The following is a 27,170-nucleotide window of genomic DNA, read 5'->3' on the forward strand; positions in this document are numbered from 1 at the left end:
ATAATGCTTGTCAAGGCTGGGCGCGGTGGCTCAAGCCTGTAATCCCAGCACTGTGGGAGGCCAAGGCGGGTGGATCACGAGGTCAAGAGATCGAGACCATCCTGGTCAACATGGTGAAACCCCGTCTCTACTAAAAATACAAAAAATTAGCTGGGCATGGTGGCGCGTGCCTGTAATCCCAGCGACTCAGGAGGCTGGGGCAGGAGCATTGCCTGAACCCGGGTGGCGGAGGTTGCAGTGAGCCGAGATCGTGCCATTGCACTCCAGCCTGGGTAACATGAGTGAAACTCCATCTCAAAAAAAAAAAAAATCAAAAAATAATAATAATGCTTGTCAATTTTTTAAAAATCAAGACAGGGTATTGATCAGTCAGCCAGGCTGGAGTACAGTGGTGTGATCATAGCTCACTGCAGCCTCAAAGTCTGCAGTTTGAGGATGCAGTGAGCTAGGCATCCTCCTGCCTTACCACCTGAGTAGCTGGGACTACAAGTATACACCACTATGCCTGTCTATTTAAAAAAAATTTTGTAGGGGTAAAGATGGGGTCTTTCCATGTTGCTCTGGCTGGTCTTAAACTCCTGGGCTCACGCAATGACCCCTGACCCCTACCTGCTTCAACCTTCCAAAGTGCTGGGATTACAGGTGTGAACCACCACCTCACCTGGCCAAAATGATGTTTTTAGTAAACAAAAACTAGGCTGGGCACAGTGGCTCAGCCTGTAATCCCAGCGCTTTGGGAGGCCAAGGCAGGTAGATCACCTAAAGTCAGGAGTTCAAGACCAGCCTGAGCAACATGGAGGAACCCCATCTCTACTAAAAATGCAAAAAATTAGCTGGGCATGGGGGTGCATGCCTGTAATCCCAGCTACTCAGGAGGCTGAGGCAGGAGAATCACTTGAACCTGGGAGGTGGAGGTTGCAGTGAGCCAAAATGGTGCCACTGCACTCCAGTCTGGCAACAAGAGCAAAACTCTGTCTCAAAAACAAAACAAAAACTAAAAGAATTCATTGTCAGCAGACCTGCATTATTTTAAAATGCTAAAGGAAAATGTTTCAGGGTAAAAGGACATGATAGGAGCTATCCTCAGAAAGAACACCAGAAATAGTATAAGAGTAACATAAAAAGTAATTTTTCTGGCCAGGCACAGTGGCTCACACCTGTAATCCTACCACTTTGGGAGGCCAAGACAGGCAGATTCCCTAAGCTCAGGAGTTCAAAACCAGCCTGGGCAGATGGTGAAACGCCATCACTACTAAAATACAGAAAATCAGCTGGGCATGTTGGCAGGCGCCTGTAATCCCAGCTACTCAGAAGGCTGAGGCACGAGAATTGCTTGAACCTGGAAGGTGGAGGTTTCAGTGAGCCAAGATTGTGCCACTACACCCCAGCCCAGACAACAAAGTGAAACTCTGTCTCAAAAAAGTAATTTTTCCTCTTCACTTTTTAAAAATCCCATGATTGTTTAAAGCAAAAATTGTAGCCTCTTACTGTGAGGTTTATAACTTATGTAGATGTAATATATAATACACATTTAATTTTTTTTTTCTAAGACGGAGTCTCACGCTGTCACCCAGGTTGGAGTGCAGTGTTGTGATCTCAGCTCACTGCAACCTCTGCCTCCTGGATTCAAGTGATTCTCCTGCCTCAGTCTCTCAGGTAGCTGGGATTATAGGCATGTGCCACCATGCCTGCCTGATTTTTGTGTTTTTAGTAGAGACAGTGTTTCACCATGTTGGCCAGGCTGGTCTTGAACTCCTGACCTCAGCTGATCCACTGACCTCTGTCTCCCAAAGTGCAGCGATTACAGGCGTGAGCCACTGCACCCGGTCCATGAACGTAGATTTCTAAAAAATATTCAGTTAACTCAGAAGAAGGCAAGAAAGGAGCAACAGAGGAACAGGAAAAGGGTGGGGGAAATAAACAGAGGAACAGTACAATGGTAGACCTACTTTCAACCATACCAATAATTACATTAAATGTTAATGGTCTAAAACACTTCAATTAAAAGGTAGAGATAGCCTAAGAGATTTAAAAAATCATGATCCAACTATACTCTGTCTACAAGAGACACACAAAAGAGGCTGATGGGAAGTAGATGGGGAAAAATGTATTATGTAAACAGTAAGCATGAGAAGGTTGAAGTGCCTACATTAAATCAAAGTAAATTTCAGGATGATAGTATTAGAGACTAAAAGAGAAATTTTATAATAATAAATATCACCAGGAAGGTATAATAATCATGCATATGTGTATACCTAATAACAGTTTCAAGATACATGAAGCAAAAATTGACAGAACGACAGACTTAAAGGGAGAAATGCAAAAGTCCACTATCATATCATAGTTGGACATTTTATTCCTCAGACCAGGCCAGGCGCAGTGGCTCACGCCTGTAATCCCAGCACTTTGGGGGGCCGAAGCGGGTGGATCACGAGGTCAGGAGTTCAAGACCACCCTAGCCAAGATGGTGAAATCCCGTCTCTACTAAAAATACAAAAATTAGTCAGGCATGGTGGTGGGTGCCTGTAATCCCAGCTACTTGGGAGGCTGAGGCAGGAGAATTGCTTGAACCCAACCCTGGAGGCAGAGGTTGCAGTGAACCGAGATCGCGCCACTGCACTCCAGTCTGGACGACAAAGCAAGACTCTGTTTCCAAAAAAAAAAAAAAAAACTAGACCAAAAAAATCAGTAAAGACATAAAAGATTGAAACAGCACTATCAACCACCTTGATCTAATTGATATTTATAGAACAATGCAACAACATGATGCATATTATTTTCAAGTTCAAGTGCTCCTGATATATTCACCAAGGTACCGCATATGCTGAACTATAAAACAAGTCCTAACAAATATAAAAGAGCTAAAATCATAAAATCAAAATCTGACCATAGTGGAAAAAGAAAGCTAGTGTTCACCTTTTTGTATTCAGCATTTTACTGGAGATCATTGATGTAACGAGACAAGAAAAACAAAAATTGGAAAGGAAGAAGTAAAATTTCTATTTTTAGATGACTTGATTGTTTACATAGAAATACTAAGGAATCTACAATATGACTAATAAGTGGAATTAGCAACTTCACAGGACACAAGATTATTATTGTGAAAATCAGTATGTACTATTGGCAAACAATTGAGAAATAATTTTTTTAAATGTCATTTAAATTAGTATCCAAAAACATAAAATGCATAGAAATAAGCCTAACGAAAGGCATGTAAGTCCTATACACTGATAACTGTAAATCATTGCTGAGGGAAATACAAGAACTAGATAAATAGCACGATGGTTAATTTTACATGTCAACTTGACTGGGCCAGGAGATGCCCACATAGCTGGTTAAACTCTATGTTGGGGTATATCTGTGAGGGTGTTTTTGGAAGAGATTAGCATTTATTCTTTTTCTTTTTCTTTTCTCCCAAGTAGCTGGGACTACAGGCACAGACCATCATGCCCAGCTAATTTTTTGATTTTTCGTAGAGACAGGATTCAATATGTTGGCCAGGCTGGTCTCAAACTCTTGACTTCAAGGGATCTGCCCACCTCAGCTCCCAAAGTGCTGCAATTACAGGCATGAGCCACCACGCCTGGCTGAGAGTAGCATTTAAATTGGTGAACAGGGTTAAGTAGATGATCCTCCCAAGTGAGGGTAGGCACCACCCAATCCACTGAGGACCTGAATAGGACAAAAAGGTGGAGAAAGGGAGGAATCACCCTCTCTGTATCTGAATGCCTGAGCTGAGACCCCGATCGTCTTGTGCCCTCTGCACTCATGGTTCTCAGGCCTTCAGACTCAAACTGACTCTCCACAAGTTCTCCAACTCTCCAGCTTTCAAATTACACCACCAACTTTCCTGGGTCTCCAGTTTGCAGAAGGCAGACCATGGAACTTCTCTACCTCCATAATCATGAGAAACAATTTCTTATAAATCTCATTTATTTTACATATTATATATATGTAACCTCCCACTGGTTCTGTTTCTCTGGAAAATTCTAATTCATACAGAGAGATATACTATCTCATGCACTGGAAGACTCAAGATGCCAATCTTACCCATACTGATATACCTATAGGTTCAATGTAAACCCCTTTGTAATTCCTATTAAAAACGATGTGATACCACCTTACTTCTGCAACAATGGCCATAATCAAAAAATTTTTAAAAATAGATGTCAGTGTGGATACAGTGAAAAGGGAACACTTCTACACTGCTGGTGGGAATGTTAAATAGTACAGCCACTATGGAAAACAGTGTGGAGATTCCTTAAAGAACTAAAAGTAGAACTACCATTTGATCCAGAAATCCCACTACTGGGTATATACCCAGAGGAAAAGAGGTCATTATATGAAAAAGATACTTGCACATGCATGTTTATAGCCGCATAATTTATAATTGCAAAAACGTGGAACGAACCCAAATGCCCATCAATCAATGAGTGGATAGAGAAACTACGGTATATATGTATATGATGGAATACTATTTAGCCATAAAAAACGAGTTAATGGCATTTGCAGCAACCTGGATGAAATTGGAGCCCATTATTCTAAGTGAAGTAACTCAGGAATGAAAAAACAAATATTGTATGTTCTTACTCATAAGTGGAAGGTAAGCTATGAGGATGCAAAGGCATAAGAAAGACACAATGGGCGGGGCGCGGTGGCTCACGCCTGTAATCCCAGCACTTTGGGAGGCCAAGGTGGGTGGATCACAAGGTCAAGAGATTGAGACCATCCTGGTCAACATGGTGAAACCCCTTCTCTACTAAAAATACAGAAAATTAGCTGGGCATGGTGGCGCGTGCCTGTAATCCCAGCTACTCAGGAGGCTGAGGCAGGAGAATTGCCTGAACCCAGGAGGCGGAGGTTGCAGTGAGCCCAGATTGCACCATTGCACTCCAGCCTGGGTAACAAGAGCGAAACTCCAACTCAAAAAAAAAAAAAAAAAAGAATGACACAACGGACTTTGGGGAATAGGGGGAAAGGGTGAGAGGCATGTGAGGGATAAAAGACTATAAATTGGGTTCAGTGTACACTGCTTGGGTGACGGGTGCACTGAAATCTCATAAATCACCACTAAAGAACTTACTCATGGCTGGGTGCAGTGGCTCACGCCTGTAATCCCAGCACTTTGGGAGGCTGAGGGAGGCACATCACCTGAGGTCAGGAGTTCAAGACCAGCCTGGCCAACATGGCGAAACCCAGTCTCTACTAAAAATACAAAATATTAGCTGGGCGTGATGACGTGCACCTGTAATCCTAGCTATTCAGGAGGCTGAGGCAGGAGAATCACTTGATCCCATGAGGTGGAGGTTGTAGTGAGCTGAGATTATGTCATTGCACTCAGCCTGGGCAACAGAGCGAGACTCTGTCTCAAAGAAAAAAATAATAATTAAAAAATAAAAATAAAAATGTTGCAGCTCTTTTAGAATTTGTCTAGCAGGCTTTCTGGTTTTTGCCGGAAAGCCCCTTAAAAAATTTAAAAAATAAAAAAAACAAAATGAAGATATATGAATGGCTAATAAGCACTTGAAAAGGTGCTCAACACCATTCGTTATCAGGGAAATACAAATTAAACCACAATGAGGTATCACTACACACCCAATAGAATAGCTTAAATTAAAAAGACTGACACCACCAAATGTTGGCATGGATATTGAACAATACTTTCCTATATTGTTGATGGGAGTGTAAAGTCATACAACCCACTTTGGAAACAAAGGTCTGGAAGTTTCATGTGAAACTAAACATACACTTATGACCTAGTGATTTCAGTCCCAGATACTTACCCAAGTGTAATGAAAGCATATGTCCACAAAAATACTAGTATGAAAATGTTCATAGCATTTCTCTTCATAAGGCCCTGAAACTGGAAACGTTCCAGTTGTTGGTCCACAGGGGGATGGCTAAGGAAATTGTATATTCATACAAGAGAATATTACTCAGCAATAAAGAGGAACAAGTTATCATGCAACACCATGAGTGAATTTCAAAACCACGCTGAGTGGAAGAAGCTGTTGAGAAGTACATATCGTATGATAGCATTTACATGAAGTTCTAAATCTGGTAAAGCTAATCTATGGTGAAAAAAACTGAGAACACAGTGGTGGAGAGGGAACTTTCTGGATGATAATGTTTTATGTTTCAATAAGGGTATAGGTTACATAGGTGTATACATTTCTCAAACTCATTTATACACACATTTCAGTTTGTATAAAGAAAGAAAAACCCATAAATAAATATTAAACCTTTGTGAATGATATTAAAATGTTTGAGGGTAAAGTGGACTGCTGTGTAGAGTTTAAACATGCGTTTATGTTTATTTTTGAGACAGAGTCTTGCTGTGTTGCCCAGGCTGGAGTGCAATGGAGCGATCTTGGCCTACTGCAACCTCTGCCTCTCGGGTCCAAGTGATTCTCCTGCCTCAGCCTCCCAAGTAGCTGAGCAGGTGCCACCACACTAGCTAATTTTTTTGTATATTTATTAAACACGGGGCTTCAGCATGTTGGGCAGGCTGGTTTTTAACTCATAACTTCAAGTGATCCATCCTCATTGGCCTCCCAAAGCGCTGGGATTAAGGCATAAACCACCCTACCCGGCCAACACATGCATTTAAAAAATGCATTTAGTCGGGCGTTGTGGCTCATGCCTATAATCCCAGCACTTGGGGAGGCCGAAGTGGGCGGATCACCTGAGGTCAGGAGTTTGAGACCAGCCTGGGCAACATGGTGAAACCCCATCGCTAAAAAAAAAAAAAAAAAAAAAAAAAATGCATTTAAAAAAAGATGAATTGGGACCGGTCGAGGTGGTTCATGCCCGTAATCCCAGCATTTTGGGAGGCCAAGGCAGGTGGATTGCCTGAGGTCAGGAGTTAGAGATCAGCCTGGTCAACATAGTGAAACCCGTCTTTACTAAAAATATAAAAAATTAGCTGGATGTGGTGACGTGTGCCTGTAATCCCAGCTACTGGGGAGGCTAAGGCAGGAGAATCGCTTGAATCCAGGAGGCGGAGGTTGCAGTAAGCCGAGATTGCGCCATTGCACTCCAGCCTGGGCAACAAGATCGAGACTTCGTCTCAAAAACAAACAAAAATGAATTGGCCAGGCACTGTGGCTCATGCCTATAATCCTAGCACTTTGGGAGAATAAGGTGGCTGGATTGCTTGAGTTCACAGGTTTGAGATCAGCGTAGTGAGACCCCATCTCTACAAAAAATACAAAAATTAGTGAGACGTGGTGGCATACACCTGTAGTCCCAGCTACTTTGGAGGCTGAGATGGCCAGCTGGCTTGAAGCTGGGAGGTGGAGGTTGCAGTGAGTTGAGATAGAGCCACTGCCCTCCCGCCTGGGTGAAAAAAAAAAAAGATGAATTTATAAATGGATATAGGATGGATAAGTGATAAAGCAAATATAAAATTTTAATTTAGAATAAGAGTGGTTGGTTCATAACAGTTATTGACTGTAAAATTATTTCAAAGATTTCTATATGTTTGAAAATTTTCAGAATAAACTCTTGAGGGGAACTAAGTATTAAACATGTCCAAATATGTTTATTGCAGCACCATTTGTAATGGCTTCCAAATGGAAACCACTTATATGTCCATCAACAATAGAAGAGATACACTGTGGTATAATCATACAATCAATGGAAGAGTGTGTGATAATCAGAATGAAAGATCCATGAGTATATGCAACAGTATGAATGAATCTCACAAATATTAAGTGAAAGATGTCAGACATAAAATACAAGACTCATCCATATAAGGTGTAGAAACAGGCAAAACAAGTTCATGCTGTTCAAAGTCAGGCTAGTGACTGCCCTTGGGCAGAATCATGGCTAGAAGAGGACACGGGGGTCTCCTGGGTATCCGTAAGGTTCTGTTGCTTGACTTGGATGCTGGTTATATGAGTCTGCACAGTTTGTGAAAATTCATTAAGTGGCACACACTTCTCCCTATTATCTATTATAAGCTTCAAGGTAAAGTGATTTAAAAATTAATGTTAGCCCTCACTCCTCTTCAAACAGGTTCCTCAGCCCAGCCCCACCCCTGGGAATTCTTTGCCAGCCATCTTTCTCCCATCTCCCTTCTCCCAGTTCCCAGGCTCTGACATGCCTGTCTCCCTTACCTGCCAGGGAAAAACTCAGTGCAGAGGATTTAGTTCTCAACCTCTATCCTCAACTACACTACAGAATGAATCCAACTAGAAAAGACTCATTAATCACCTAAACCATGGGGCCATGCAGTGCAGGAGAAATTCCTTTGCTTCCTTAAAATAACTACAAAAATTGCCATTGGAATTTTTTTTTTCTTTTTTCGGGTGCAGTTTCTTTTTTTTTTAAGATGGGGTCTCATACTTGTTGCTCAGGCTGGAGTGCAGGGGCGGGATCTCGGCTCACTGCAACCTCCACCTCCCGGGTTTAAGCGATTCTCCTGCGTCAGCCTCCTGAGTAGCTGGGATGACAGGCGCCTGCCACGAGGACTGCCTAATTTTTGTACTTTTAGTAGAGATAGGATTTCTTCATGTTGGCCAAGGCTGGTCTCGAACTCCTGATGTCAGGTGATCCGCCCACCTCGGCCTCCCAAAGTGCTGGGATTACAGGTGTGAGCCATCACGCCCAGCCACCATGGGCATTGTTTTAAAGCAAAATGTGTCTTCCCTTTACAGAGATGTCAGCATATTCCTCTTTTACCGCCCTCAGTTTATCCCTTCCATCCTCTTTGCTTGATAGCGGTGATTGCAGCTCATTTGCTTTGCCAAATCTGGGAAGCAGTGACTCGCCTAAGACATTGTTCTCATACTTCAGCTCAGGCTTGAGGGTCCCTTGGCTGGTAAGCCAATCCTCAAACCTCAGCAAAGCCGGGATGGAGGTGTATGTATGGGGGCATGGGGGTAAAAGGACAGAGGAGGAAGGAAGAGAAATATGGTGGTGAGATCAGAGTAGGATACAGAGCTCAAGGACAAAATCCCTGCCCTGCCCCGCCTTGCAATTGGCCAAGAAGTCTATAGGAATCCACATCTAAACTAAGCCAGAGAACTATTTAATTAAGCATTCCTTATTTTCATCTGATGGGTCAAGTTTCAGTCCTCTTGTTACTTGACCATTGAGAAGCATTTGACACATCCAACCTTCTTCCTCTTTCTTGAAACATTTTTCAAGTAAGTTTCTTCTTATCTCTTTATTTATTTATTTTTGGTCTGCTCCTGCTGGTTCTTCCTCATCTCTTTGATCAGTAAATGTTGGAGTGCCCAGGGCATGATCCTTAGACCTCTCTTCTTCAGCTACTTTCACTTCCTTCATGACTTCACCCACTTTGGTGACTTTAAAAAATAGCATCTATACCCTCTTGACTTCCGAATTGGCATTTCCACCCAGCTCTCTCCCTTAAACTCCAGAACTGCTTATTGAACCACCTACTCATCTCCACCAAGGTCCCTCGTAGGCATCTCAAATGTATCATGTCCAACGCTGAGCTCCTGATCCCTCCTCCAAACCCATTCCTCCCACGGTTCTCTCAGTAAATGGCAACTCCTTTCTTCCTGTCACTCAGGCCAAAAACCTGGGTGTCATTCCTAACTCCTCCCTTTCTCTCACCTCCCACCTCCAAACTGTCAGGAAATGTTGTTGACTTAACTTCAAAACACAGAATCTGACTACTGTCGCCACCTTCACTGCCTCCGTCCAAGCCACCATCAGCCTCCACCCATCATTCACAGCACCCCTGCCTGGTGCCTCCTCAGCCTGCTCTCAACACAACGGCCAGAGTCGCACTGTTTTTTGTTTGTTTTGAGATGGACTCTTCCTCTGTCACCCAGGCTGGAGTGCAATGGCGTGATTTCGGCTCACTGCAACCTCCACCTCCTGGGTTCAAGTGATTCTCCTGCCTCAGCCTCCCAAGTAGCTGGGATTACAGGTACCTGCCACCATACCCGGCTAGTTTTTTTTTTTTTTTTTTTTTTTTTTTTTTGTCTTTTGAGATGGAGTCTTGCTCTGTTGTCCATGCTGGAATACAGTGGCATGATCTCAGCTCACTGCAAACTCCACCTCCCTGGTTTAAGCATTTCTTCTGCCTCAGCCTCCTGAGTAGCTAGGATTACAGGTGTATGCCGCCATACCGGGCTAATTTTTTTGTATTTTTAGTAGAGATGGGGTTTCACCATCTTGGCCAGGCTGGTCTTGAACTCCTGACCTCGTGATCCACCCACCTCGGCCTCCCAAAGTGCTGGGATTACAGGTGTGAGCCACTGCATCCGGCCCCTAGTTTCTGTATTTTTAGTAGAGACAAGAGTTTCACCATGTTGGCCAGGCTGGTTTTGAACTCCTGACCTCAGGCGACCACCTGCCTTGGCCTCCCAAAGTACTGGAATTACAGGCGTTGAGGCACCATGCTCAGCCCAGAGTTGTACAGTTAAAATGCAAATGTTAGGGCCCAGAAAATGATATCCCAAAGTATAGTGCTTTGGCAGGCTTAGTACTTTGAACTAACGGACATTGGAAGGCTTCAGAAGCAGTCTCTTTTTCTTGACCTTTTATCTCCTGCCCCTTTTTCTCCACTGAAGTGCATCATAGAAACCAGAATTCCTCTTTCTGCAAGGCACATCCACAAGGCAAACTAGAACCCCGGGCGGCACAAGGTGACTCTCGCCTGTGAGAGGCCAAGGTGCAGATCACTTGAGGTCAGGAGTTGGAGACCAGCCTCGTCAATATGGTGAAACCCCATCTCTACTAAAAATACAAAAATTAGCCGAGCATGGTGGCTCACACTTGTAATCCCAGCTACTTGAGAGGCTGAGGCAGAAGAATAGTTTGAACTGGGAGGCAGAGGTTACAGTGAGCTAAGGTTATGTCAGTGCATTCCAGCCTGGGCGACAGAGTGACACTCTATCTCAAAAAACAAAAAAAAACACCCAAAAATCTAGAACCCCTCTCCCCCAAAGCAAGCCATAAAACCTAGAAATATCACTCACTCTGTCTCCCACCTTTCTGTGGAGGAACTGGCCATTAAGAAATTCTCTAGGCCAGGTGCGGTGACTCACACCTGAAATCCCAACACTTTGGGAGGCCAAGGCGGATCACCTGAGCTCAGGAGTTCAAGACCAGGCTGCCAAACATGACGGAACCCCGTCTCTACTAAAAATACAAAAAATTAGCCAGTGTGGTGGCATGTGATTGTAGTCCCAGTTACTCAGGAGGCTGAGGCAGGAGAATCGCTTGAATCTGGGAGGTGGAGGTTGCAGTGAGCTGAGATCGTGCCACTGCACTCCAGCCTGTCGACAGAGCAAGACTCCGTCTCAAAAAAAAAAAAAAAAAAAAAAAAAGAATTTCTCTGAACTCCCTTGTCTGATAGTAAGTCATAAGACCCTCTTTCCAGAAAGGTACTGCCCTATACTCGAGAGGAAGAAATGCTACACAGAGAGGACAAGAAGAATGTGCAAGACAGGCCTTGCTAGGTTTCCCCTCTCAGTCTATTACCTTTAGACCATCCCCCACATTGACTAATCACATCTCTACACAGAGGCCCATTCTTCCTTGAATCTAAGCAGAGAAATGAACGATTTTCCCTGGGTGTTTGGCTCTTCATTTCTGAAGTTCCCTGAGTCACGCAAAACTTTGATTAATTTGATTAAATAGGCTGGACACAGTGGCTGACGCCTGTAATCCCAGCACTTTGGGAGGCTGAGGCAGGTGGATCACGAAGTCAGGTGACCGAGATCATCCTGGCCAACATGGGAAACCCCATCTCTACTAAAAATAAAAAAAAATTAGCTGAGCATGGTGGCACATGCCTGTAATCCCAGCTACTTGGGAGGCTGAGACAGGAGAATCTCTTGAATCCAGGAAGCAGAGGTTGCAATGAGCTGAGATCACACCATTGCACTCCAGCCTGGCAACAGAGCAAGACTCCATCTCGAAACAAAACAAAAAACCTTTGATTAAATAAATGTGTAAGGGCCAGGTGCGCTGCCTCACGCCTGTAATCCCAGCATTTTGGGAGGCCAAGGTGGGCAGAACACTTGAGGTCAGGAGTTCAAGACTACCCTGGCCAACACAGTGAAATCCTGTCTCTACTAAAAATACAAAAATTAGCCAGGTGTGATGGTGCATGCCTGTAATTCCAGCTACTCAGGAGGCTGAGACAGGAGACTCACTTGAACCCAGGAGGCAGAGGTTGCAGTGAGCTGAGATTACGCCATTGCACTCCAGCTTGGGGGACAAGAATGAAACTCTGTCTCAAAAAAAAAAAGTGTTATGCTTTGCTCACTCTGTCATCCAGGCTCAAGTGCAGTGGCACAATCTCAGCTCACTGCAACCTCTGCCTCCTGGTTCAAGTGATTCTCCTGCCTCAGCCTCCTAAGTAGCTGGGACTACAGGTGCACGCCACTATGCCCAGCTAATTTTTGTATTTTTAGTAGAGATGGGGTTTCACCATGTTAGCCAGGATGGTCTCGATCTCTTGACCTTGTGATCTGCCTGCCTTGGCCTCCCAAAGTGCTGTGATTACACGTGTGAGCCACCGGACCCGGCCATTTCTTTGTTTTTTAAAAAGGATCCAGTGAAATACTATACACATAATGTCCAGGCAAGGGCAGGGTACTTAGGAAGACTTTGCTGAAAAAGTTGTAGTTATCACTGCGTAGAACTTATGATACTTACGAGCTAAGACTTCATGTCAAAGGTATCATAAGACATGGGGACAGAGAGATGGAGCTAGTTTAGATTTAACAGGAACAGCCCCTCATGGGTATAACAGTTTCCGTCTCAGAACTGTCAGTTCCTGGACTCAGCCACCTGGGTTGAACCCAATTCTCATCTTGCATTAGTTAAGATGCCTTTGCTTACAAGAAAAAAAGGAATCAGAATTAGGCACAAACATGGCATGAGGCCTCTTCTGGGGACCAAGTAGCTCCCAGCTGCCTGTCGCTGATGCAATCAGAGTAAAGAGAAATGATTCACTTCACTCCTGCCACCAACCTCAGGATTTTGGCCAAGGGCAGGTTTGGGGTTGGTTGGCGGATTATTTTTTCCCTTCCTGAGTTGAAAGACTGACTTTGTGTTTCAAAAAGGCACTTTCTTTATGCAGAGAAACTCTGTGGTGAGGTTTTGCTGAGCTCGGTCTGGGATGGACTACCCTTGCTTATGTCTGGGGAGAGAAAGAAATCTAGAGCCCCTATTTTTAATTCCCCTTCCCCCCAGTAAAGACACAGAGCTGAAAGGTGTCTTTCAGAAGGGCTGGAGACAAGGGAGCTGAGCTGACTCCCAGGTAAGAGGACACTGTACAGGAGACTGCCAGAGAAGTGGCTTCTTGTTTGTTAGCGTGGGTTTGTGGTGAGGAGGTCTGTGAAGCCTTCCCCCAGAGTACCCAGGACTAAACAGAACAAATACCACCTCTATTTGTTCATCTCTATCCTGGCTTTAGATGGTGCTTTATGGCCAGGGTTATGGGGATCAGCTGAAACCCAGGCTGATGTTTATTCCTGGGATGGCAAAGACAGACAAATACCTCTCTGTCCTTCCATTTACCAGGCCAGGAGAGCAGAAGACATTTTTGATCAAGCAGGCAGGCGGTGAAGAGTTTTGTTTTCTTCTTTCCTTGTTTTTTGAGATGGAGTCTCACTCTGTCACCCAGGATGGAGTGTAGTGGCGTAATCTCAGCTCGCTGCAACCTCTGCCTCCCGGGTTCAAGCGATTCTCCTGCCTCAGCCTCCCAAGTAGCTGGGACTACAGGTGTGTGCCACCATGCCCAGCTAGTTTTTCTATTTTTAGTAAAGACGGAGTTTCACCATGTTAGACAGAATGGCCTCGATGTCCTGACCTTGTGATCTGCCCACCTCACCTTCCCAGAGTGCTGGGATTATAGGTGTGAGCCACCGCACCTGGCCTGAAGAGTGATTTTTTAGGTGTCCACTGTGTCCTTGATGCTGAGCCACATAAGTATAAACAGAAAAAGTACAAGACAAGTTTCAGCCCTGAAGACACATAAAATCCAGTTAATAGGAGGAGGCTTGGTAAGCAAAACACACTCGAGAAACTGTTAACAAACAGCGGTGTGAGTTACTAAGAATTAAAGGAGGTAAGAGAGGAGGAAGATGAGTGTGAGATGGTGGGCAGGGTGGTACAGCTCTTGCAGAAAGCTTCACTTAGAAGATTTGTAAGACAGTAAGCAACATATACTCTGCTTTCTTTTCAAAACAAATACATCTTTCCCCTTTTACAATAAGCAACATGGCTACAGAAAGCACCTCTGTTTTGTTCCCCACTGTAGCCCAGCACTTAGCATAATGTCTGATACATAGTGGGCATTCAGTAAACGTCTGAAGAATGAATGAAGAAGGAGGGGGCTGATAGGAGAAGGATAAGTAGGTGAAGAAGAGGGAGGAGAGTATTTCAGCATGAGGAAAGGCCCAGAGAAATGAACTGGATGCCTTGGTGAGACTGGTTTAACCACAGTGGAGGGTGTGGAGTGAGCAGTGCAGTAATGAGGTTAGATACGGGGCCAGATGGGGGAAGGCTGGAAAGCCAGGCAGAGAAATTTAGAGGAGGTGAACATTTCTTCATTCTTTCATCAAGCTTTTATTGAGGCAAGGGAAAGTAGTGGAGATAGAAAGATGAAGAAAAAGACATCACCATCTGTTGGGGGTAGGCAGAATATCTGTCCTTTATTGTAATAACTGTGATAATCATGGTACTGACAAAACATTTTAATGTTCTAATCAGTTAAGTTGCATGAAACTGAAGCCATACCAAACTTGCTCAAATAAATTGGGAGTTTATTGAAAGGTGCACCAGACATCCAAGGATAAGACGTGGATTCAAAAGAGACACAACAGGCCAGGTGTGGTGGCTCACACCTGTAATCCCAGCGCTTTGGGAGGCCAAGCTGGGTGGATCACGAGGTCAGGAGTTTAAGACCAGCCTGGCCAACATAGTGAAACCCCATCTCTAAAAATAAAATAAAACTAATAATAATTTTACAAAATAGAAATAAAAAAGAGACACAACCTGGTAAATTGGGCGCCGACCCTCCTCCCTCTCTCCTTTCCAGTTTTGCGGTCATGCCTCATGGACCGTCTCTTACTTCTGCTCTTTTCTGCATATAGGCTTCATCCTCTGGCTCCTCTCTCTTATTAGGATTTTACCTGGTGCAAACTTGACACCTTCATACCACAGTACTCTTCTGGAGGGCCAACCTTCCTCATTCACTCTCTGAACTACTTAAGTCAGACTCTCAAGGACAAAGAGGCTGAAGGGTTCCGTTCTGCCGATGGGCTGGGTCAGGTGATCACTCAGAACCAATGAGCTGTGGCCAAAAGAAAATCATGTGATTAAAATATGGCTGCCTAAGCTTACCAAGAACTCTGGATGAAGGTCAATTACAAAGAAGGGGTGTGGACCAGGAGACAACAATAGACAAGCTTAATTCCTACAAGTTAACAATGTAGGGAGCAAATCAATTCACTTGGGTTGGGTTACCCCAAGGTAAGGGAGAAAGCCTGATTTAAAGGTCCGATTTAGTCCTGGGGTGGGAGGAAAGATGTCCCTGCTGTCGATGAAAGCAGCATTCTAGGCCGGGCGCGGTGGCTCACGCCTATAATTCCAGCACTTTGGGAGGCCGAGGCGGGTGGATCACGAGGTCAAGAGATCGAGACCATCCTGGTCAACATGGTGAAACCCCGTCTCTACTAAAAATACAAAACATTAGCTGGGCATGGTGGCGCGTGCCTGTAATCCCAGCTACTCAGGAGGCTGAGGCAGGAGAATTGCCTGAACCCAGGAGGCGGAGGTTGCTGTGAGCCGAGATTGCACCATTGCACTTCAGCCTGGGTAACAAGAGCGAAACTCTGTCTCAAAAAAAAAAAAGAAAGAAAGAAAGCAGCATTCTACAGCCATTAGACTAGCTGAAGCTCTTTGAAAGAATTGAAAACGTCGAGAAACTGAAGGGACCCAGACCATCAAGAAAGCTTTCGCCTGAACCACAACGGAGAGTTTAGAGATAAGTATTTTTTTTTTTTAGTGTAGCTTTTTTTTTTTTTTTTGAGGGCAGAATCTGCTTCTCATTTGTTGTTATAACCTCCCGGCCACACAGTCAGGCTCAGAGTAGAAACTCACTACACGTTTGTTCAATTGAGTTTAAGTCCTCTAAAATCCAGACAATCAACAAACATGTTGCTATTTGTATTCTGTTAGAGACAGAGTCTAGACCAGGAACACAAAACAAAACAAAAAATCAAAACATGATTTTTCTGATTACTGATGCAGGGCTCGGGTCACTCACTGGATGCAGATTTGGTGAGAAGCAAAAATGCAGCAGCAGGAGAGTCTGAGGTAAGGTGCTTGGCAGAGAGCTAGATAAACAGATAGTGCCCGGTGGCTCCAGGGGCAGATCAAAGCCGGCTTTCCCAGCACAGGTAGCAAGCATGGCAGGAATCTGGGAGACCTCTCACCCAGTCCCCCACCCACGCTCGCAGATGGAAAGCCACACCATTATTGGTCACACCTTTGCACATTGCCAGCACGCATGCGTTTGTGACAAATCTTTTATAGTCTAGTATATAGCTCTCTCAGATAGACACCTGTGATATGACTGGGCCCTGTGATTTCTGGCTGGGCTGCCTGGGTTCGGTTCACAGTTGAAGTCAGCCACTTGGCAAGTCTCGACTACTAAATTACTTTGTGTCTTAGTTTCCAAATTTGTAAAACAGGGAGAATAGACTCCCTTAGGGGGTTGTTGAGGGGATTAAATGAGAGAATGTGTATTTATGCATATACATTTAATATGCAAACAATTATAATAGTGTCTGGCACATAGTAAGCAATTATGGTTATTATCACTGGTACCGAAAAACGAAACTGCTGAGAATCGCCTTCAACCAGAGGACCCTAAGATCATTAAAACTCAGAGAGCAATGGCCGGACGTGGTGGCTCATGCCGGTAATCCCAGCACTTTGGGAGGCTGAGGCAGGTGGATCACAAGGTCAAGAGATTGAGACCATCCTGGCCAACATGGTGAAACCCTGTCTCTACTAAAAAAATACAAAAATTAGCTGGGTGTGATGGGGTGTGCCTGTCGTCCCAGCTACTCAGGAGGCCAAGGCAAGAGAATTGCTTGAACCCGGGAGGCGGAGGTTGCAGTGAGCTGAGATGGTACCACTGCACTCCAGCCTGGCACCTGGTGACAGAGCCAGACTGTGTCTCAAAAAAAAAGAAAAAAAACCTCTCACAGAGAGCAACCTGTTTGTAGATATGATTTGGGCCTGCCTGAAACCCATCCCCGCTTCTTCTGGGAACAGACCCCTGGGTAGGCACAGAAATTCCTAGGACTTTTCCAACTGGTAGAAAAAAGTATACTCTCTCTCTTCACAACATTTCCCCCTTTTTGGGTTTCAAATTGTAAGGATGTGAGCTCAGAGCTGCTTTTGTTCGTTTCCCCTTCCCTGTGGAGAAGCTGGCCTGAGAGAATGAAGCCAATTTGCAGAGAGCCTGGAACAGAATTCTGGCTTGGGCAGAACCGGAGTTTCTGAATCCAGTTGACCGTGGACTCAGATACCCACTCCCACTGGTCTGTAATTTGATTACAGAAGTCATTAAATCAGTCTCTCTCTTGAAACTACTTTAGATTCAGTTTCTATTACTTGCAACTAGAATTTGTGCTTGAGGGTCAATTAAATATGAAAACAGCTGAGTTTGATTTTTTTTTTTTTTTTACATTAAACAACGACAACACTAAGTTTTATGGCAAACAGTGTAGAGTCTCACTGTTTACATTACTTTGTTTTTAAAGTAAGAACATAAGAAAATTGATGGTGTTTTGTCCAGGTGCGGTGGCTCATGCCTGTAATCCCAGTACTTTGGGAGGCTGAGGCAGGCGGATTGCCTGAGGTCAGGAGTTCGAGACCAGCCTGGCCAACATGGCAAAACCCTGTCTCTACTAAAGATACAAAAAATTTCTTCCAGTTGGAACCCAGGAAAGAATTTCTGTTCCTAGGCCAGGCGCAGTGGCTCACGTCTATAATCCCAGCACTTTGGGAGGCCGAGGCGGGTGGATCACGAGGTCAAGAGATCGAGACCATCCTGGTGAACACAGAAGAAAGGAGGGATGGATTTCAGGCAGGCCCAAATCATGGACATGGTGGCATATGCCTATAATCCCAGCTACTCAGGAGGCTGAGGGAGGAGAATCACTTGAACCTGGGCGGTAGAGGTTGTAGTGAGCCAAGATCACACTGCGTCCCTGCACTCCAGCCTGGGCGACAGAGTGAGACTCTCTCAAAAAAAAAAAGAAAAGAAAAAAGAAAAGAAAAGAAAATTGATAGTGTTTTATAGCCACTAAAATATTTCTATCTTGGACTACCAGAAAGGAGCAACCCAGGGTCAACTTTAAAAAGTTTTATCTCTTAAGTTTTTTTCTTTTCTTTTCTAGAGCTCTTGGCATTGATATCTCTTAAGTTTTCATTTGTTTGTTTTTCAGAGACTGGGGTCTCCTTCTGTTGCCCAGGCTGGCCTTTGGAGTAGCTGGGGCTGTAGGCATGTGCCACCACACCTGGATAATTTTAAGAAAAAAAATTTTTATAGAGACAGGAGTCTCCCAGTATTGCCCACGCTGGTCTCTAACTCCTGGTCTCAAGCGGTTCTCCTGCCTTGGTCTCCCGAGCAGGGAGGGATTACAGGTGAGAGCCATTGTGTCTGGCCATCTCTTAAATTTGTAAGCTCTTCCAAGGCTAGAGTACATTTATTGTAAGGGTTGCAAACTCTAATGCTACAGGAGCCAGCTGGGTAATACCTGGAGTGAAGTGGATGGGTGAGCGTAAGACAAGGAGTGATGGAGTGATGGGGACTGTGGCAAAGCAGTGAGTGCCTGATCCATCTGGGAGAAGCTGCTGCTACTCAACGCCAGCCAGTTGTCCCATGTGCAAATCTGGGTGCGGAGTTACCAAGTTGTCCCATCTTTAAGAGATTCTGGACATTTAGAATATTTCAAATATTTCCTTTTTTTGGAGATGGAGTCTTGTCTGTCGCCCAGGCTGGAGTCCAGTGGTGCAATCTCGGCTCACTGTGGCCTCTGCCTGCCGGGTTCAAGCAATTCTCCTACCTCGGCCTCCTGAGTAGCTGGGATTACAGGCGCACCCTACCATGACTGGCTAATTTTTGTATTTTTAGTAGAGAAGGGGTTTCACCATGTTGGTCAGTCTGGTCTTGAACTCCTGACCTCCTGATCTGCCCACCTTGGCCTCTCAAAGTGTTAGGATTACAGGCATGAGCCACCATGTCTGGCCGACATTTGGAATATTTTATGAGAAATCCTCTCAATTGTGAACATTAGTTATGAATTTGGCTTTAAGAAATGACCATGTAAGGAGGATGACCAATCATCCAAGTGTGCCCCGAAGTAAGTTGTTTTCTGGGATGTGGAACTTTCTTTTTTTTGAGATGGAGTTTCGCACTTGTTGCCCAGGCTGGAGTGCAGTGGTGCGATCTTGGCACACCGCAACCTCCGCCTCCTGGGTTTCTCCCACCTCAGGCTTTCTAGTAGCTGGGACAGGTGTTTTTATTTTGCCCTCAGCAATGATGACAGCTGTAATGAGTTAAACCGTCTTAAGAGCCAGTTTCTTTCTTTTTCTTCCCCCAGCTATTGGCTGCTCAGCATAATTTTTTTTTTTTTTTTTTTTTTTGAGTCTTCCCCTATCACCCAGGCTGGAGGGCAGTGGCACAATCTCCCTCCCGGCAACTTCCACCTCCCGGGTTAAAGCGATTCTCCTGCCTCATCTTCCTGAGTAGCTAGGATTACAGGCGTGCACCACTGTGAGAGTTTTTTCCCTTCATCCCTCCTCTTTCAGCTAAAAGAAAGGCTACATATATAATTATATGCCACATAATGAACTTGGACCTGCTCCACATTATGAATGTGGAAACCGAAAACACTGGAGTGGGAGGTGACTTGCTTGTGGCACGAAGCACAATGGTCTGACCTCCAGTGTCTTGTTTGCTGGCATGGTACCTGACTCTTGTATTAAGCAAAGGAAAGCAGACCAAGATTTGCTGCCTGTCTCCTGAGTGGCAGGCCCCACTCTGGGTGCTCATACAGCCCTCCTAATTCCCTGCAAACTCCCAAGAGAAGGACTGGCATTCCAGGCCACCACCCTGCCAATCCAGGTGTGCCAGGAGGGTGTATGGAATTGCCAGGTTGTCATTGCACAAGGGGAGGGGTGCGGTTCAGAACGGAGGGAAATGATAAGGGTCACTCATAGGCTTGTGCATGAAGCTTGTCAGGTGTCTGTGGCTCTGTGGGTGGGCTGCAGGGAGAGCCAGCTCTACTCCCCTGTGAAGGTGTTCTCTGATGAGATGATGCATGTTAAGTGAACTATAAACTTTTAAGAGCACATTCCATACCCACTCATAAACATTTGGAATCATTCCCTTTGGGAAAGCTGATAGGCTCAAGGCGGTAGAGCGTGCCGCCAGCCTAGAGGGGCCCCCCGTTAGAATTTCCTCTCACCACTAGTCTGAATTCTTGTAAGGGATCGAAAATTAGAAGGAGAGTTTGTGTTTTATTCATACCTTTTGCCCTTACAGCCTAAGTGTCTTTGGCTCCTTTGAACATAGTGGCAGGAAGACAGGATCACATCGCTGTTCCCAGCAAGTTTTTTGCCATCAAATCTGAATTCAGATCCCATCTCTGCCACTTGCCCACTGAGTGATGTGAGAAGGCAGTCCACTGAACCTGTCCTGCCCTCGGATTTCCCCTCTAGGATGAGGCTAGCGAGTCCAAGTCATGGAGCTGTTATAAAGATTAAAAATGAGATGGCTGGGCCGGGCGCAGTGGCTCAAGCCTGTAATCCCAGCACTTTGGGAGGCCGAGGCAGGTGGATCACGAGGTCAAGAGATCGAGACCATCCTGGTCAACATGGTGAAACCCCGTCTCTACTAAAACTACAAAAAATCAGCTGGGCATGGTGGCGCGTGCCTGTAATCCCAGCTACTCAGGAGGCTGAGGCAGGAGAATTGCCTGAACCCAGGAGGCGGAGGTTGTGGTGAGCCGAGATCGCGCCATTGCACTCCAGCCTGGGTAACGTGAGTGAAACTCCGTCTCAAAAAAAAAAAAAAAAAAAAACGAGATGGCTGGGGGACAGTGGTACGTCTGTAATCACCAAACTCCTGAACTCGTCATTAATACTTAGGAAGCTGAGGTGAGAGGATCGCTTGAGCCCAGGAGTTTGAGGCTGCAGTGAGCTATGATGATACCACTGCTCTCCAGTTTAGGCCACAGAGTGAGACCCTATCTAAAAAAAAAAAAAAAAAGAGAGAGAGAGAGAGTCCAGGCACAGTGGCTCATGCCTACAATCCAAGCACTTTGAGAGACCGAGGTGGGTGTATCACCTGAAGTCAGGAGTTTGAGACCAGCCTGGCCAACATGATGAAACCCCATCTCTACTAAAAATACAAAAAAATCAGCTGGGCATGGTGGTGGGCACCTGTCATCTTAGCTACTCAGGAGGCTGAGGCGGGAGAATCACTTGAACCCAGGAGGCAGAGGCTGCAGTGAGCTGAGACTGCACCACTGCACTCCAGCCTGGTCAACAGAATGGGACTCTGTCTCAAAAAAAAAAAAAAAAGAGAAGATGAAATGGAAATGATACCCTCCAACTGCAGGCAACCCAAATGTCCTTCAACTGATACAGAGATAAACTGTGGTACATCCAAATAATGGAACACAACTCACCAATAACGAGAAACAGACTGTTACAATGAAAGACATACGCAACAACAGAGACGAATCTCAAATGCACTCTGCCAAGTGAGGAAAGTAAGACACAAAAGAGTGCGTATTTTTGTGGAAAATGTATGATTCCATTTATGAGACATTCTAGAAAACATAAGGCTAGAAGCTCAGAGAACATATCAGTGGTTGCTAGTGGTTGGGGGTGGCAATAGAGGAGATGCCGAGGGGCATCAAAGAATTTGGTGGAGGGGGTGGGAGAAATCGTTTTTATCTTTTTTTTTTTTTTTTTTTTTTTTGAGATGGAGTCTCACTCTGTCACCCAGGCTGGAGTGCACTGGGGCAGCAGGATCTCGGCTCACTGAAACCTCCACCTCCCAGGTTCGAACAATTCTCCTGCCTCAGCCTCCCAAGTAGCTGGGACTGTGGGTGCCGCCACTGCCCAGCTAATTTTTTGATTCTTTTTTTTTTTTTTTAGACAGAGTCTCAATCTGTTGCCCAGGCTGGAGTGCAGTGGTATGATCTTGGCTCATTGCAACCTCTGCTTCTTAGGTTCAAGCGATTCTCCTGCCTCAGCCTCCCGAGTTGCTAGATTTACAGGCATGTGCCACCATGTCCAGCTAATTTTTGTATTTTAGTAGAGACAGGGTTTCATCATGTTCGCCAGGCTGGTCTCAAACTCCTGACCTCATCATCTGCCCGCCTCGGCCTCCCAAAGTGTTGGGATTACTGGTGTGAGCCACCTCGCCAGCCTTTTTTTTGTGTGTATTTTAGTAGAGATGGGGTTTCGCTATGTTGGTCAGGCTGGTCTCGAACTCCCGGCCTCCAGTGATCCTCCCCTCTTGGCCTCCCAAAGTGCTGGGATTACAGACGTGAGCCACCACACTGGGCCCTTTTGCATCTTAATCATAGTAGTGGCTATGAGACTATGCATTTGTGACAACTTGGAGAATGGCCCACTAAAAAGATACATTTTACTGTATGTATGTTATGCCTCATTAAACCTGACATTAAAAATGCAAAAGCTAAAAAAAGGGGGGCCTAGCTAGTGGCCCCAGAAAGAAAACAACCGTAGATTCCTTTTTATTCAAGTATTTATAGCACTATGTTCTTCCCTGTAGCATTTTTACTTTTGTAAAAAGAGCCTGAAACTTTTGTATAAAAAGAAGGGTGGTTGTGTGTGCTTGTGTGCATTTATTGTATATGCATGAGGGGACTCTGGAAAGATATACAAGAAACTAATAACATCAGAGACCGTGGGAGTGGGATAAAAATTAGGAAGGGCCGGGTGCAGTGGCTCATACCTGTAATCCCAGCAATTTGGGAGGCTGAGATGGACGGATCACCTGAGGTCAGAAGTTTGAGATCAGCTTGATCAACATGGAGAAACCCCGTGTCTACTAAAAATACAAAATTAGCCAGGCGTGGTGGTGCAACCTGGGCAACAAGAGGGAAACTCCATCTCAAAAAAAAAAAAAAAAGAATTAGGGAAAAGGAGGACCTGGTAAAAGGATGAGAAATAAGGCTGGGTGCAGTGGCTCATGCCTGTAATCCAAGCAGTTTAGGAGGCAAAGGTGGGCCGATCACGAGGTCAGGAGTTTGAGAGCAGCCTGGTGTGCACCTGTAATCCCAGCTACTTGGGAGGCTGAGGCAGGAGAATCGCTTGAACCTGGGAGGCAGAGGTTGCAGTGAGCCAAGATCACATCATTGCACTCCAACCTGGGCAACAGAGCAAGACTCCATCTCAAAAAAAAAAAGAGAGAGAAAGAAAATTGTGTGTGTGTGTGTGTGCGTGTGTGTGTGTGTGTGTGATGTATATAAGTTTTGGACCATGTGAACAGATTACCTATAAAAACACTAAATTACCAAAAAATCAAAAGGTTGAAAAGAAAGGGAAATGCTTAATCCCTAAGCGTGACTCTCCACTGGAGGAATCTGTAGGGGATGGGATTCTTGTGGCAGCCACATCACTTCTTCTGCCTTGGCCCTGCCCACCCAGCTAGTAAACTGGAGGTGATATTGGGCTCCTGAGCAGATGGCCCAGGGTGGCTTGTGGTCAGGTTCAACAGAGAGCAGCACTGAGCACCCTCCCTTTCTTCCCCAGACATCTCCCCCATGTGTCTTCCAGTGGTAGACATTCCTTTTAGTCTTTCACCCCGAAGTTGGAATAAGATTTCACATGCCGGTTTTCACCGAAGGAGTAATGATGGGCCTAATTCATACTTTGTATAAATGTCTGATATCAGATTCTTAGACTCTTTCCCAGAGACCTGTTTTGTCAGAGAGTGATCAAACCCTATGAGGGACTCAGGCACCTGAAATCTGGGGCAATGGAGGCTTGAAAGACACAAGTTAATGACTTCCCAGTCTTGTCTTCAGCAGACCTAGATGAAAGTTCCAGGAAACACATGCTTTGGAGTCAGCCTAAACTTGAATCTCAAGAGCCAGTCTGTTCCTAGCTGTGAGCCCTTGGGCAAGTATTTCACCTCTTCGTGTCTTGTTTTCTCATCTGTGAAATGGGAATGCTAATAACACCTTTGTCAGATGAGTTGACATGAGAGTAAGAGGCGAGCATGTTTGTGACTGCAGGCAGTGCCACGAATGACCCACTTTAGGTGCTGAGCACCCAGGAGCCCTTCTCAGTGCAATCTGCCTGGGCCACCTCGAGACCACACATGTTATGCGGTGGGGATGGTGGGGGCGGCAGGGGTGGGGGGTGGGGAAGGGTGACGGAGAGGAGCAGTGACATGGAACAATCCCAAGAATGAAAGCAGGGCGGCGGGGCTGACTCACCGGATGACTCACTTCCTTGCCCAGGGATGTTCTGAGCATCCACAGAGCTGCTTCTCATACTCCTCATACCCTCAGTTCCTTCTTTGCGGGGAAGACAGGAGGAAGATGCCCCTCCCCCAACCCAGAGCAGGAGCAGAATGCTGGACATCCTCCACCACACCCAGAACCATGGAGATGTCAACTAGCTAGCACCCCATTTTTTCATTCACAAAGTAACAGTCCCTATAAGATGCATTCTTTTTAAGAAAGAAGAGTTTTTGCCCAGGAGTACAGGAGAGATTCTAGGCTCCTTTTGTCCTTTTCCTGATTATCACAGGGAGCTCTGGACCCCACAGAATACTTGAAAGTGCAGAAAAATGCAAAGAAGCAGAAAAAATCACCTCTAATCCTATCGTTTAGAGTTTATCACAGTGATGAGTTTGGTATTTTGCCATTCCATTTCTTTCTCTGTATTTTTTCATCATACAGTCGAGTTTCTGTTGTCTGTATCAGCACTATTCAAAAGAAATATGCAAACCACAGATGTGAATCATATATGAAATTTAAAATGCTTCAGAAGCCCTATTAAAGAAAAACAGGTGAAATTAATGTTTATGTGTGTGTGTGTGTGTGTGTGTGTATATATATATATATTTTTTGAGACGGAATCTCACCCAGGCTGGAGTGCAGAGGCATGATCCTGGCTGACTGCAACCTCTGCCTCCTGGGTGCAAGTGATCCTTCTGCCTCAGCCTCCTGAGTAGCTTGGATGACAGGCATCTGCCACCATACTCAGATAAGTTTTTGTATTTTTAGTAGAGACGGGGTTTTGCCATGTTGGTCAGGGTGGTCTCAAACTCCTGACCTCAGATGATCTGCCTACCTCAGCTTCCCAAAGTGCTGGGACTACAGGCGTGAGCCACTGTGCAATATATTTTATTTAACTGAATATATCCAAAATATCATATTATCATATAATCAGCATAAACATTTAGCCATTTTTATGATTATTAAATAAAAAATGAGATATTTTACATGCTTGTACACCTCAGTTCAGGCTAGCCACATGCATTTCAAGTGCCCAGTAGGCACATGGGGCTGGTGACGACCATGTCCAACAGTGCAAATCTGTGCAACTCGTTTTTTTTTAGGCAGGGTCTTACTCTGTCATGCAGGCTGGAGTGCAATGATACGATTGTGGCTCACTGCAGCCTCGACCTCCTGGGCTCAAGCAGTCCTCCAGCTTCAGCCTCCCAAGTAGCTGGACTAAAGATGTGTGCTGCCATACTTGGCTAATTTCTTTTTATTTTTTGTAGAGGCGGGGTCTCATTGTGTTGCCAGGCTGGTCTCCAACTCTGGCCTGAGGCAGTCCTCCTTCCTGGACCTCCGAAAGTGCTGGGATTACAGGCAAGTTTATGCAATTTCTTTCTTGCTTTTGTTTTTGCTTAAATTGCATCCTAAGTGTTTCTCATATCATAAAATATCTTTTGAAAAAGATAACTTTTATGAGTTTCAATAACATGTATTTATTATCTAATATCAAAGGCAATATATTGGTTTTTGTTTCTGGCCACTCAAGGATAATTTATGTTAGCTGTTTGATGTAATTACTTCCTGAAGTTTTTCTCAGTAGATATTCACAATGAAGAAAAATTGGATGCATACAATATGTACTGCTTTATAACCACTCTTTTCATTTAATGATACATTGTAAACATACAATGTCAGAATTAGACATGAGCCTGTATTCAGAGCCAAGCATATTCAAACACCTGTTCTCTTCTCAGCAGTGGGAGGGGTAGCATTTGCATTACCCCCGTCTCAAAAGTGGGAACTGAGGCTTAGAAAAATAAAATGATTTTCATGATTATGAAGTTGAGATTCAGCCCGGGTCTTCTGATTTTATCTCCGGAGCCCTTCATTTTTACCATATGGTCTCCTTCTGGAAGGAGGCAGGGAGGAGATCCAAGATATGCCAAAGAAGCACTTTATAAATTAATGTTTGGAGTAGGAGTCTCAGTAAATTGGGACTGTCTCCACCCATAGTTTTGCCTAACGTGCTTCGTAATCACCCATAAATCCTTTTCCCTCCTGCATCTTCATCTCCGCAAGGCTGCCTTCTCCTCGTGGAACACTCCCTCCCCATTCCCACCATGAAAGGTAACTCAGTAACTTCCAAGAAAGAATCATTATAGTCTCTCTAAGTCAGAGTTTATCCATCTCAGCACTATTGAAATTTGAGCCATATAATTCTTTGTTTTGGGAGTTTTTCTGTGCCCTGTCGGATGTTTACTATCCTGACCTCTACCACTAGATGCCCGTAGCACTCCTCCCCACCCCCAAGTTGTGACATTTGAAAATGTCTGCAGACATTGCCGAAAGTCCCCTGAGGGGAACATCACTCCTTGGTTGAGAACCACCCGTCTAAGTATTATCAGATGGAGGAAATCTTTCCTAACCCAGTCATTTGATGCTACCCACAGACTAGGTAGAACAATGACTTCTTTGTTTTTCTTTGTTTTTGAGATGGAGTCTCACTTTGTTGCCCAGGCTGGCGTGCAGTGGCTCAACCTTGGCTCACTGCAACCTCCACCTCTCAGGCTCAAATGATTCTCCTGCCTCAGCCTCCCTAGTAGCTGGGATTACAGGCATGCACCACCACACCCAGCTTTTTTTTTTTTTTTTTTTTTT

General features: G+C 44.9%; 1 non-coding gene across 1 annotated transcript; it reads left to right on the top strand.

Moving 5' to 3' along the window:
* The first annotated feature begins 5,403 nt into the window (after positions 1-5,403).
* LOC116555900 lies at positions 5,404-5,465 on the top strand. The gene has a single exon (XR_004270738.1). It is a non-coding gene; the product is annotated as a U7 small nuclear RNA (small nuclear RNA).
* The last annotated feature ends 21,705 nt before the right edge of the window (positions 5,466-27,170 follow it).

The sequence above is a fragment of the Sapajus apella genome, unplaced genomic scaffold (assembly GCF_009761245.1).
Source record: "Sapajus apella isolate SASKATOON/1434 unplaced genomic scaffold, GSC_monkey_1.0 scaffold15, whole genome shotgun sequence".
Classification (NCBI taxonomy): domain Eukaryota; kingdom Metazoa; phylum Chordata; class Mammalia; order Primates; family Cebidae; genus Sapajus; species Sapajus apella.